Source organism: Ranitomeya variabilis, chromosome 8 (genome assembly GCF_051348905.1).
Source record: "Ranitomeya variabilis isolate aRanVar5 chromosome 8, aRanVar5.hap1, whole genome shotgun sequence".
NCBI classification, from domain to species: domain Eukaryota; kingdom Metazoa; phylum Chordata; class Amphibia; order Anura; family Dendrobatidae; genus Ranitomeya; species Ranitomeya variabilis.
The window spans coordinates 170214815-170228579 of record NC_135239.1 but is presented as its reverse complement, the minus strand read 5'-3'; the positions used below and the strand labels follow the sequence as shown (position 1 = coordinate 170228579).

Genomic DNA, 13765 nt, shown 5'->3' with positions numbered 1-13765 from the left:
ATATCTCATTATTTTTCCTATTTTGCCACTGATGTAAGTAGGTGAGATGTGTCTGAGGGATGCGAGCACAGATCTCTGTACAAGCAATAGCAGATAGTGTTACTCGCTATCCTCTACTTCTGTGCTTGACCAGCTGCACATGGTACATCCAGGACGGACAATGCAGTGATGAAGTTTAATATATTTTATTCACAGTACTTTGGTAAGATGAGGGAAGATGTCAGGGAAGATGAAGGGATGAAGATGAGGTAGAATATGGAGGGTGGAGGATAGAGAATAGAACTAAATGGAGAATCCTCTATTTGAAAAAAAAACAGTTTTTTCCGCATTCTCTCTAAAATAGTTAATAAAAAAATAAAGTTAACTATATTCGTTGAAAATGTACTGGCTTAAAGGGAAACTGGCCTATTGTTTAAATCTTTTGAAGTTTTTTTTTTAATTTTTAACATCACTATCTATATTACATACACCTTAAAATAATTCCAAGATTAAGAATGGGTCTTCAGTACTTACAGTTGCACTCCAAATTGTTCAGTCCCCATTGCAAATCAGGTTTGTCAGCAAAATTTCAAAACTTTCTGCTGTCTGCAATAAACCAATAGACAAAGAACATTTGACATACCCGAACTCTACTAATATAACAAAGTGGCTTTTTCAAATTCAAAGACCCCAAATACTACTGGTGTTTTGTGCACCAGACTGAATTCAGTAAGAGGCGCACAACACTTAATGAATTTGGTGTATCTTATCAGTGGTATGCGCCTCACCAGAAATATTACTCCAGTCTAACACTAGAGAAACATTACTGGAGTAAGAAACACCACCAGTTTTGAAGAATTTGATGGTTCGGCGTAGCCATGCTCCATCCCAACTCCACCCATTTTGGCCGAACTGCCTGGTATGAAAATGTCCAAGTTTTGTGTCATTTCAAAAGTGTTTTACACCAGCATTCTGGCATAAACACTTTGACAAATCAGGGCCAAGTCGCCACTATTAATTAGTGCAGTCTCATGACCCCCTTCATGACAAGCTTGTTTATTACTTAGTGGAGCACCTCTGGCTGTTATTACCTGCTGCAAACATGATAAATAGCCAGACGCCAGCTTCTGGCTGTGCTCCTGAGGAATCTTAGCCCATTCCACATAACATAGGCAATGACCTCCAGCTTACTAATATTCTTGAGTTTGTATGCTGCAACAACCTTCTTCAATTCCCACAAAAGATTTTCTGTGGAGTTCAAGTCAGGCGTCTGTGGTCACTCTGAATCTTCCATGACTTCTTTTAAAACCAAGCCTTGGTGGACTTTGATGTATGCTTGAGATCGTTGTCATTTTGGATAGTCCAGAGACACTAAAGTTGCAAGTTCCTCACAGTAGTCATGGGTCCTGATATATTAAGACCAGCGATTTTCACGCCGGTCTTGATGATACCGCCACACCATGACTAGACCACATATTATCACCACATAGTTAAAAAATAATACCACATACAAGGAACAAATACTGCCACACCATTGCCGGACAACATATTACCACCACATAGTGACCGAATAATACCACATACTGGGAAGAAATACCACCACACCATGGCTGGACCACATATTACCAGGTAATGACCGAAAAATACCACATACAAGGAACAAATACCGCCTCACCATGGCCGGACCACATATTATCACCAGATAGTAACTTAATAATGCCACATACAAGGAACAAATACCGCCTCACCATGGCCGGACCACATATTATCACCAGATAGTAACTTAATAATACCACATACAAGGAACAAACACCACCACATTATGACCAGACCACATAGAATCATAGAATGTTAGAGTTGGAAGGGACCTCCAGGGTCATCATGTCCAACCCCCTGCTCAATGAAGGATTCACTAAACCCTCTCCTGAAGACAGATGTCTGTCCAGCCTCTGTTTGACAACCTCCATTGAAGGAGAACTCACCACCTCTAGTGGCAGCCTGTCTCACTCATCGATCACCCTCATTGTCAATATGTTTTTCCTAATATCTAACCTATATCTTCTCCTTTTAAGTTTCATTCCATTGCTTCTCGTGTTTCTATGCGCAAAAGAGAATAAGGATGATTCCTCCACATTGTAACATCACTTCAGATAGTTATAGATTGCTATTAAGTCTCCTCTTAGCCTTCTTTTTTGCAAGCTAAACATTACCAGATCCTTTAATTGTTCTTCGTAGGACATGTTTTGCAGACTGCTCACCATCCTAGTTGCTATTACTACATAGTGACTGAATACTACAATACTGATCATTAATAAAAAAAACAATACTAATATTACCATAAGTGCCATTATACATAGGACCTCTGTATATAGTGTATAGTATACAGATAATACAGGGATCACCGGTGACATTATACAGAGGAGCTCTGTATATAGTCTGTGTACAGATAATACAGAGATAACAAGTGACATTATACACAGGAGCTCTGTATATAGTGTCAGTGTACAGGTAATACAGTTATAACCAGTGACATTATACACAGGAGCTCTGTATATAGTATATTGTGTACAGTTAAAACAGTGATCACCGGTGCCACTATACACAGGAGCTCTGTACATAGTATACAGTGTACAGTGTCAGTGTACAGGTAACACACTGACTCACCGGTGACGTCTCTAGTTGAAATCCTTCATCTTCGCTTTTCTTCTTCATCCAGCACAGACAGCCATCACTTCTTCCAGCCAAGACTCATCTCTGCATAAAATAACACATAGTTATCTAGAGCACCGCTTCCACAGCACATTCCTCACTTTTTCCCTAACGACTACATTACACAGCTGAATACAGACATGCACTCACCATTAATATATAATTAGTTATCTTACGACACACCATTTAAAATATAGATTTTAATCCACCAATGTGCCTCCACCAACTAAAAATAGCCACTTTCTTCAACCAATAAATATATAAATTAGAACTGGCGTGTCACAGAGAAGGCTCAGGGAGGAGTCCCTTAGAGCTTCACAGAGGTCCCGTGGAGCGCCAATAAAGGCTCCCTGCGCCAAGATGTGTGCTGCTGATGGCGGTGTGCCAGCGCACACTACGTTATTATACCCTGGGGCCTGGTAAGCAAAAGCACAAGAGGGGGGGCCCGGACCCAGTCTGGGTCCGTACCCCCCATTGTGCTCACCCAGCCCCATACAACAGTAAGGACAGTAATGCTCTTGATGGCAGCCCTGAGGTCATCTTTATATGCCCGTAACCTCCTTAGGGTCTAACACACGTGCGACAATAGGTTAACTCCTGAAGGATGCAGCATACTTTGGCCTTCAGGAAACAGATTTCAAAGCAGATTCACTGTTTTTCTTTTTCTCATGCACTCATTGTGTGTGGGTCATCTGAATGTCCAGCATTTAACACTCTCCTCTACTATAGGAATGGTCTTAATAGCAAAGAAGTCTGAGTTGTATGAATCATGTCTGACTTCAGTAGTGCAACCAAAGTCAGTTCTATTAACCCATGAAGTTTCAGGAAATGTAATTTGTGGAAGAAATGCTGACAGTTCCAACAAGAAATAATGTAACTTTGTAGCTGCACAACAGTGATAAATGTATCGAAAGTTAAAAAGCCCTGGAAAGTCATTTCTCCAGAAAGACATATTTCACAGAGGTGGAATAAGACAGGATGGCGGGGTGGTGGGCTGCAGCGAGAACAGCTGATCTTCACTTTAAATAAGACAGCTCTGGAAAATTGATGGCAAAACAACCAAATGTTAGATTAATGACTAACAGCAAACATGTCTGCTGATGGCACAGATTGAAGTCAAGATGAAGCAGTGCGTGCACTTTCATGGTATGTGTCAGTCCAGCAGGAGCGCGTCTATTAACCCCAACTCTTCAGGATGGATGCATCAGGAATGGGCTCATTCATCGGGCTACCTTCCGGTCACACATTGCACAGGGCTTCTTCTTCTTATCCACACTCCGTCCCCCGGTGGAAATTGCGATATTCCCTTTTCTATGTCATTACCATAGATCTAAGTACAACTTTTTCCCAATTTCCATCCAGAAAAAAAAACAACGATTTTTCATCAATATTGTCATCCGTATTGCACCCTTTTGTCTACATTAGCAGTGAAAATAATTTACAAAAACATTTTTCCTATGTTAAAGATTGCAATGTATCCGTAAAATTTGGATGTAATATGTATGGGATCCAATTTTTTTTGTCATGCACCCATAGACTTGAATAGGCGAATTTCATCCAAAATATGGAAGAAACTTGAGCATGTTGATTTTTTTCAATGTGGTCTTTCGATCCTTGTAAAACAAAATGGTCATTTGAATAACATTGGTCTGAATGCTGTCCAAGGGAGTTCAATTGTTTTCTATGAAAATCGAAAATATGGTTATGTGACCGACCCCTAATACAGACTCTTTAGGACAGAGGTATGACTCCATTCAAAAGGCAATAAGGTTGTGCCATATAGTTAGTGCCATTACTTGGATGGGATCCATCCTGCAGAACCAGGAAAAAGTTTAACAAAACAAATTCTCTTTTCTAGATGATCCAATCCGGTCAACTGACCCTAATAAACTGGCTTCACACCAGGACACATTCACACTTGAGCATAGTGTCCATAAGGAGTCCTGACTATAGGTCCTAACTATGCAGATAATATAACCCTATGGAGCGCCTTCCTCATCAGCATCTTAGAACTTCTTTTCCCATAGAGCACTAGACTGGATTCCCCTAGAGCACTAGACTGGATTCCCCTAAACAACTACTATGGCCATCTTTCTGATGAAGGTCTAATGTGGACGGAAACGTTAATTCTCTATATTGCACTATTAACGATTCTTCAGCACTACAAGGAGTTGCGGGTCTTATCCTCTTGATTGATGGGGATCCCTTTCCCGTGTATCCCCAGATACATGTTACCCCCTGTCTGACACATCAAACTAATCAGAAGAGGAGCTGGTCATTCTGGCAGGTAGAAGGAAGTTCGCGGGGCTCTGGTTGGCCACCATGGATTACCAATGTGGCAGCCCAAAAATATTTTTCATCATTCTTAATAGCATCCCAAAGATTAGAAGTTGGTCAACCAATGTGTTAAAGGTGTAACCAGTCCTGAGTTAGTTAATGACAATATTAACAACCTTCCTGTAAACCATACTTCAGCTAGAAGAGGTCACTAGAATCATCTCCTCTCCTCAAGGCCCACCAACAGGTCATGTTTTCAGGATTTCCATTCACATTGCACATGTGGTGGAATTACCACCTGGGCCATACTGAGGAAATCCTGAAAACATGACCTGTTGGTAGGCCTTGAGGAGAGGAGTTGAGAAACTCTGGTCTAGGACGTACATGTCAAACTCTAGCCCATGGGCCAATGATGCTGGAACTCCACGTTCAACTGTATCGACATCCTGAACGCCGGCTGATAGGGTTGAAAGCAATGATGGAAGAGGGGGCTGTCCGCTCCCTCCCCCATCATTCTCCCTCTGTGTCGGATGTACCTTGCACAGTGCCCTTCGTCCGTCTGTGTCCGCTTCTATAAATACCGAAATAACAAGTTATATTGTGAACTGGGAACTAAATTGTTCTTTAAAAAAGACAGTGTCCTGCATAGAGGACTGACTATGGACATGAACTACGTTAACAAGGGACCATTACTGTTACAATGGAAGTGTATTCTAGAAATGGGCTTATCAGCTGCATACACCACTATGGTATCCTATAGAAGTAGCTGGTGCAACCCCACAACTCAACTCCTAGGCAGGATATGTCTGGACTCTTTCACAGATATAGCAGGAAGTAGGTTTTCAAGAGACTGTGTCCATCTCAGACAAAACCTTAAAGTAGTATCACCAGATTTCTTGCTATAAACTGTATAAATTATTGAAAAGATCTCTTAGACCCGATAAGACTGGTGTAATTACTTAAAAATCATGTGAAAATAGCTGTATAATTCTGATATTAAAATGAGCATTATAAGTCCAAGCTATAGATTGAGAGACCTCATAACTCCAGGTGAATTTAGTCTCTGCCCACTAAGCTTGACTAACAACTGACTGGCCACAGATTGTACTGAGCAGGGTGAGATCTCAGCAGGGAGGAGGACACTGAGGAGCTCTCAATCAGGCAGGCTGGGTAGAGATTGAGTTTTAAGTTTTAAAGGATTCCACAGCCTTTCTGACATGGATTTTCAAATTTAATAATGTATGCAGTTTATTTTTATTAAGTTGGTAGCAGATCAGTTAACCTCTTCCCATCACAGCACTAATGCTGCTTTGCATTGGGAAGTAAAAATCTATTAAATCTTCACTCCAGGATAATAATCTTGATGTTCCTGCTGGGTAGCAGTGATCATATCCCCCCTGCTAATAGAGACAAATCAAAGGGGATTGATCACTGCCAGTGTTTGCTCAATTAACTCCTTACTTGCCACAGTCAAAAGCAACCATTGAATATAAGAGGTTTAACAGAAAGAGATGGCTCCCTGTAACTTCATCGGCTCCCAGCTGTGTGATCTCAGGGAGCCAATGGTTGGTATGGTATGATAATGAAACTGCTGTAAACTCTTCCTGAAAGGACTGGAAGAGACTAAAAAAAGCCCCGGTGGCCAGTGTGAAAATTGCAAGATTGCTAATTTTGTATAAAAAGGTTGAGATAAGAAAAAAAAATTACTTTTTTTTTTTTTTTTAAATATACATGCAACTAAAAAACCTGATTTAAGCAACAAATAATTTTCAATCAACACATTAATGCACAATCCTGGTGTTCAGGCGCCAATTGCCCCCATAACATTATCACAGGGGGGACGATGGGTTGCTCTGGCAGTCAGGACATTATGAAGGCTACCATTGCTTCCATCTTGGTACCTTTGTGGGCTTTATAGGAGGCTGATTTTCACTGTATATTGTATTAGGACTAGTGATGAGAACAAGTGCTCCTTACTCGAGTTTGCCCAGGGTACTCGGGTATACACTGAGTACTGCTGGTGCTCGGGTGACATGTTCGAGACCCCGCGGCCGCATGTTTCGCAGCTGTTAGGCTACCTTCAGATTTGCGTTGTGCGGCGCAGCGTCGGCGACGCAACGCACAACGCAGCGTTTTGTGACGCATGCGTTCATTTTTTGCATGATTTTTTGCGCAGAAAAAACTGCATCATGCAGCGTCCTCTGCGCCCTGACAGTTGCGCCAAAATGACGCATGCATCACAAAACGCAAGACAACGCATGTCCATGCGCCCCCCATGTTAAATATAGGGGCATATGACGCATGCGTCGCCGCGGCTGCGCCCGACGCTGCGCCGCACAGCGCTAATGTGAACGTAGGCTTAGACACCCAGAAAACATGCAGCCGCGGGGACTCAAACACGTCAATTGAGCACCCATGATACTGGGTGCATACCTGAGCACCCTGGGCAAACTCGAGGAACAAGCACTTGTGCTCATCACTAATTGGGACTAAAAAATAAAGAGAAAATGTGCAATAATTAATGGTTTTCGGAATATAAAAAAATAAACAAATGTTCAAATCCTCCTCCTTTTCCCGGTCCAAAAATAAAAACATTAATAAAGGTATCTGGAAAAGTCAGATCTATCAAAATATAAAGTTATCAAACCCATAAGGTAAACACCATAAAAAAAAAATTTGAAATTTTGCAATGTTTTGGTTGTCGCACTTCTTCTGCAAATACAATAAAAGGTGATCAAACATAACCAGTGTAGGTTACCAAGATGGCACCATATTAATAATTATACAAAATATATAAATACATAATTAATAATTATTATTATTATTAAAACCCTCTGCCCAATACACAAAAAAACAGCTCTATCCACTGAAAAAATAAAAAAGTTCTGGGTCTCAGATAATAGCGACACAAACTACATTTATTACATTTTTTTTTTACAAATTTCAGAATTTTTTTCACCACTAAAATAATAATAAAAAAAACACAAGTTTGGTGTCACCATAGTGACCCCGGGAATCACATTCCAGGGACATTGTTACCGCACAATGAATGCCGGAAAAAAAACAAAACACACACTGGCGGAATTAGTTTTGTTGTTTTGTCAATTGGAATTTTGTTTTTTTTCAGCACTTTCTGTGGTAAAATGAATGGTGTCGTTCAAATTTATGCAGAAAACAAGTCGTCATACGTGGACGGAGCAAAAAAACAAACAACAAAAAGGGATCTTAGAAGAAAAAAAATAAAATAGAAATTGGTTCCAATGTGAAGGGGTTAATGTGCAAGCAGCAGATAACAGCTGTACCCCAGTATTACAGCTGTACCCCAGTATTACAGCTGTACCCCAGTATTACAGCTGTACCCCAGTATTACAGCTGTACCCCAGTATTCCACCCTGTGCTGTTACATCAGCCAATGACACCTACAGCCAGCACAGCGCTGCGGTCCTCCTGCACACTGACACGTACTGGCGGCGCGCTGGGAGATGGTTGCCTTCTCTATGGTGCGCACGCAATCGTCATCACGTTTTGGTTTACGGCACTCCTGGCACGTTCTGATGATGTGGTTTTGCGACAGTGCTGGCGGATCATGGTAATGCGCTCCTTTCCGGCTTTCCTCTGACTAGAGCCGGTTCCTGAGAGAGGTTGGGGTGGCGCCTTAGGAGTAATCCGCCGCCATCCGGTTGAGAGAGCGGTGAAAACAGGTAAGAGGACGGCGTGTGAGGATGTGGCGGCAGTGGGGACGGGGACGAGCGGGGTATTTGTGGTGTATATAGGACGGAGCGGCTCCGGGAGGTGCGGGGTATCTACCCGTGTAGTAATGGCTCATCACAGGGGCGGCGGGGGGATTACAGCCTGCCTGGCTGCTCCTTTATGGGGCAGGGAGTAGAGACCCCTGGGGCTCTGCATTTACCTCCTGAAAACTTGGGCACGTATCCCCCCTGTGTCCCAGCAGGAGACCCCCAAATGTGATGTATGGGAGGGGGATGGTGCCCGGGTCCGGCTGGTGTTACATGGCTGCCAGCAGTCCTGTGCCCCATCATTAGTGTCAGACCCTGAGGAATCGGCTTAGGGTGGGGGGCTGTTATCTCTCCCTGCACTATATATATGATGGTGGGGGGCTGTTATCTCTCCCTGCACTATATATATGATGGTGGGGGGCTGTTATCTCTCCCTGCACTATATATATGATGGTGGGGGGGCTGTTATCTCTCCCTGCACTATATATATGATGGTGGGGGGCTGTTCCCTCTCCCTGCACTATATATATGATGGTGGGGGGCTGTTATCTCTCCCTGCACTATATATATGATGGTGGGGGTCTGTTATCTCTCCCTGCACTATATATATGATGGTGGGGGGTCTGTTATCTCTCCCTGCACTATATATATGATGGTGGGGGCTGTTATCTCTCCCTGCACTATATATATGATGGTGGGGGGCTGTTCCCTCTCCCTGCACTATATATATGATGGTGGGGGGGGCTGTTCCCTCTCCCTGCACTATATATATGATGGTGGGGGGCTGTTATCTCTCCCTGCACTATATATATGATGGTGGGGGGGCTGTTATCTCTCCCTGCACTATATATATGATGGTGGGGGGCTGTTATCTCTCCCTGCACTATATATATGATGGTGGGGGGCTGTTCCCTCTCCCTGCACTATATATATGATGGTGGGGGGCTGTTCCCTCTCCCTGCACTATATATATGATGGTGGGGGGGCTGTTATCTCTCCCTGCACTATATATATGATGGTGGGGGGCTGTTATCTCTCCCTGCACTATATATATGATGGTGGGGGTCTGTTATCTCTCCCTGCACTATATATATGATGGTGGGGGGCTGTTATCTCTCCCTGCACTATATATATGATGGTGGGGGGCTGTTCCCTCTCCCTGCACTATATATATGATGGTGGGGGGCTGTTATCTCTCCCTGCACTATATATATGATGGTGGGGGGGCTGTTATCTCTCCCTGCACTATATATATGATGGTGGGGGGCTGTTCCCTCTCCCTGCACTATATATATGATGGTGGGGGGCTGTTCCCTCTCCCTGCACTATATATATGATGGTGGGGGGGCTGTTATCTCTCCCTGCACTATATATATGATGGTGGGGGGCTGTTCCCTCTCCCTGCACTATATATATGATGGTGGGGGGCTGTTCCCTCTCCCTGCACTATATATATGATGGTGGGGGTCTGTTATCTCTCCCTGCACTATATATATGATGGTGGGGGGCTGTTATCTCTCCCTGCACTATATATATGATGGTGGGGGGCTGTTATCTCTCCCTGCACTATATATATGATGGTGGGGGGCTGTTATCTCTCCCTGCACTATATATATGATGGTGGGGGGGCTGTTATCTCTCCCTGCACTATATATATGATGGTGGGGGGCTGTTCCCTCTCCCTGCACTATATATATGATGGTGGGGGGGCTGTTATCTCTCCCTGCACTATATATATGATGGTGGGGGTCTGTTATCTCTCCCTGCACTATATATATGATGGTGGGGGGGCTGTTATCTCTCCCTGCACTATATATATGATGGTGGGGGGCTGTTCCCTCTCCCTGCACTATATATATGATGGTGGGGGTCTGTTATCTCTCCCTGCACTATATATATGATGGTGGGGGTCTGTTATCTCTCCCTGCACTATATATATGATGGTGGGGGGCTGTTCCCTCTCCCTGCACCATATATATGATGGTGGGGGTCTGTTATCTCTCCCTGCACTATATATATGATGGAGGGGTCTGTTATCTCTCCCTGCACTATATATATGATGGTGGGGTCTGTTATCTCTCCCTGCACTATATATATGATGGTGGGGGGGCTGTTATCTCTCCCTGCACTATATATATGATGGTGGGGGGGCTGTTATCTCTCCCTGCACTATATATATGATGGTGGGGGGCTGTTCCCTCTCCCTGCACTATATATATATGATGGTGGGGGGCTGTTATCTCTCCCTGCACTATATATATGATGGTGGGGGGCTGTTATCTCTCCCTGCACTATATATATGATGGTGGGGGGGCTGTTATCTCTCCCTGCACTATATATATGATGGTGGGGGGCTGTTCCGTCTCCCTGCACTATATATATGATGGTGGGGGGCTGTTATCTCTCCCTGCACTATATATATGATGGTGGGGGGCTGTTATCTCTCCCTGCACTATATATATGATGGTGGGGGGCTGTTCCCTCTCCCTGCACTATATATATCATGGTGGGGGTCTGTTATCTCTCCCTGCACTATATATATGATGGTGGGGGTCTGTTATCTCTCCCTGCACTATATATATGATGGTGGGGGGGCTGTTATCTCTCCCTGCACTATATATATGATGGTGGGGGGCTGTTCCCTCTCCCTGCACTATATATATGATGGTGGGGGTCTGTTATCTCTCCCTGCACTATATATATGATGGTGGGGGTCTGTTATCTCTCCCTGCACTATATATATGATGGTGGGGGTCTGTTATCTCTCCCTGCACTATATATATGATGGTGGGGGGCTGTTCCCTCTCCCTGCACTATATATATGATGGTGGGGGTCTGTTATCTCTCCCTGCACTATATATATGATGGTGGGGGTCTGTTATCTCTCCCTGCACTATATATATGATGGTGGGGGGCTGTTATCTCTCCCTGCACTATATATATGATGGGGGGGGGGGCTGTTCCCTCTCCCTGCACTATATATATGATGGGGGGGGCTGTTCCCTCTCCCTGCACTATATATATGATGGTGGGGGGTCTGTTATCTCTCCCTGCACTATATATATGATGGTGGGGGGCTGTTCCCTCTCCCTGCACTATATATATGATGGTGGGGGTCTGTTATCTCTCCCTGCACTATATATATGATGGTGGGGGGCTGTTCCCTCTCCCTGCACTATATATATGATGGTGGGGGGCTGTTCCCTCTCCCTGCACTATATATATGATGGTGGGGGGGGCTTTTATCTCTCCCTGCACTATATATATGATGGTGGGGGTCTGTTATCTCTCCCTGCACTATATATATGATGGTGGGGGGGGCTTTTATCTCTCCCTGCACTATATATATGATGGTGGGGGTCTGTTATCTCTCCCTGCACTATATATATGATGGTGGGGGGGGGGCTTTTATCTCTCCCTGCACTATATATATATGATGGTGGGGGTCTGTTATCTCTCCCTGCACTATATATATGATGGTGGGGGGGGGCTTTTATCTCTCCCTGCACTATATATATGATGGTGGGGGTCTGTTATCTCTCCCTGCACTATATATATGATGGTGGGGGTCTGTTATCTCTCCCTGCACTATATATATGATGGTGGGGGGGGGCTGTTATCTCTCCCTGCACTATATATATGATGGTGGGGGGCTGTTATCTCTCCCTGCACTATATATATGATGGTGGGGGGCTGTTCCCTCTCCCTGCACTATATATATGATGGTGGGGGGCTGTTCCCTCTCCCTGCACTATATATATGATGGTGTGGGGGCTGTTTCCTCTCCCTGCACTATATATATGATGGTGGGGGGCTGTTCCCTCTCCCTGCACTATATATATGATGGTGGGGGTCTGTTATCTCTCCCTGCACTATATATATGATGGTGGGGGGCTGTTCCCTCTCCCTGCACTATATATATGATGGTGGGGGGCTGTTCCCTCTCCCTGCACTATATATATGATGGTGGGGGGCTGTTCCCTCTCCCTGCACTATATATATGATGGTGGGGGGCTGTTTCCTTTCCCTGCACTATATATATGATGGTGGGGGGCTGTTATCTCTCCCTGCACTATATATATATGATGGTGGGGGGCTGTTATCTCTCCCTGCACTATATATATGATGGTGGGGGGCTGTTATCTCTCCCTGCACTATATATATGATGGTGGGGGGCTGTTATCTCTCCCTGCACTATATATATGATGGTGGGGGGTTGTTCCCTCTCCCTGCACTATATATATGATGGTGGGGGGCTGTTCCCTCTCCCTGCACTATATATATGGTGGGGGGCTGTTCCCTCTCCCTGCACTATATATATGATGGTGGGGGGCTGTTATCTCTCCCTGCACTATATATATGATGGTGGGGGTCTGTTATCTCTCCCTGCACTATATATATGATGGTGGGGGGGCTGTTATCTCTCCCTGCACTATATATATGATGGTGGGGGGCTGTTCCCTCTCCCTGCACTATATATATGATGGTGGGCGTCTGTTATCTCTCCCTGCACTATATATATGATGGTGGGGGTCTGTTATCTCTCCCTGCACTATATATATGATGGTGGGGGTCTGTTATCTCTCCCTGCACTATATATATGATGGTGGGGGGCTGTTCCCTCTCCCTGCACTATATATATGATGGTGGGGGTCTGTTATCTCTCCCTGCACTATATATATGATGGTGGGGGGCTGTTATCTCTCCCTGCACTATATATATGATGGTGGGGGGCTGTTCCCTCTCCCTGCACTATATATATGATGGTGGGGGGCTGTTTCCTCTCCCTGCACTATATATATTATGGTGGGGGGTTGTTCCCTCTCCCTGCACTATATATATGATGGTGGGGGGCTGTTCCCTCTCCCTGCACTATATATATGATGGTGGGGGGCTGTTCCCTCTCCCTGCACTATATATATGATGGTGGGGGTCTGTTATCTCTCCCTGCACTATATATATGATGGTGGGGGGCTGTTATCTCTCCCTGCACTATATATATGATGGTGGGGGGCTGTTATCTCTCCCTGCACTATATATATGATGGTGGGGGGCTGTTATCT

General features: G+C 44.4%; 1 protein-coding gene and 1 long non-coding RNA gene across 2 annotated transcripts in view; one reads left to right on the top strand and one right to left on the bottom strand.

Annotated features, from left to right (window-relative positions):
• Nucleotides 1-495: 495 nt before the first annotated feature.
• LOC143787972 (uncharacterized) lies at nucleotides 496-8426 on the bottom strand. Its single transcript, XR_013218519.1, has 3 exons — nucleotides 8389-8426; nucleotides 2644-2733; nucleotides 496-585 (listed from the first exon to the last, which is right to left on the bottom strand). It is a non-coding gene; the product is annotated as an uncharacterized LOC143787972 (long non-coding RNA).
• A 2-nt stretch (nucleotides 8427-8428) lies between these two features.
• The window catches only part of EIF3D (eukaryotic translation initiation factor 3 subunit D), a 28562-nt gene continuing 23225 nt past the window's right edge, over nucleotides 8429-13765 (top strand). The window contains exon 1 of the mRNA XM_077277243.1: nucleotides 8429-8666. The gene's annotated coding sequence lies outside the window, so the exon portion shown is untranslated. The remainder of the gene's footprint in view (nucleotides 8667-13765) is intronic.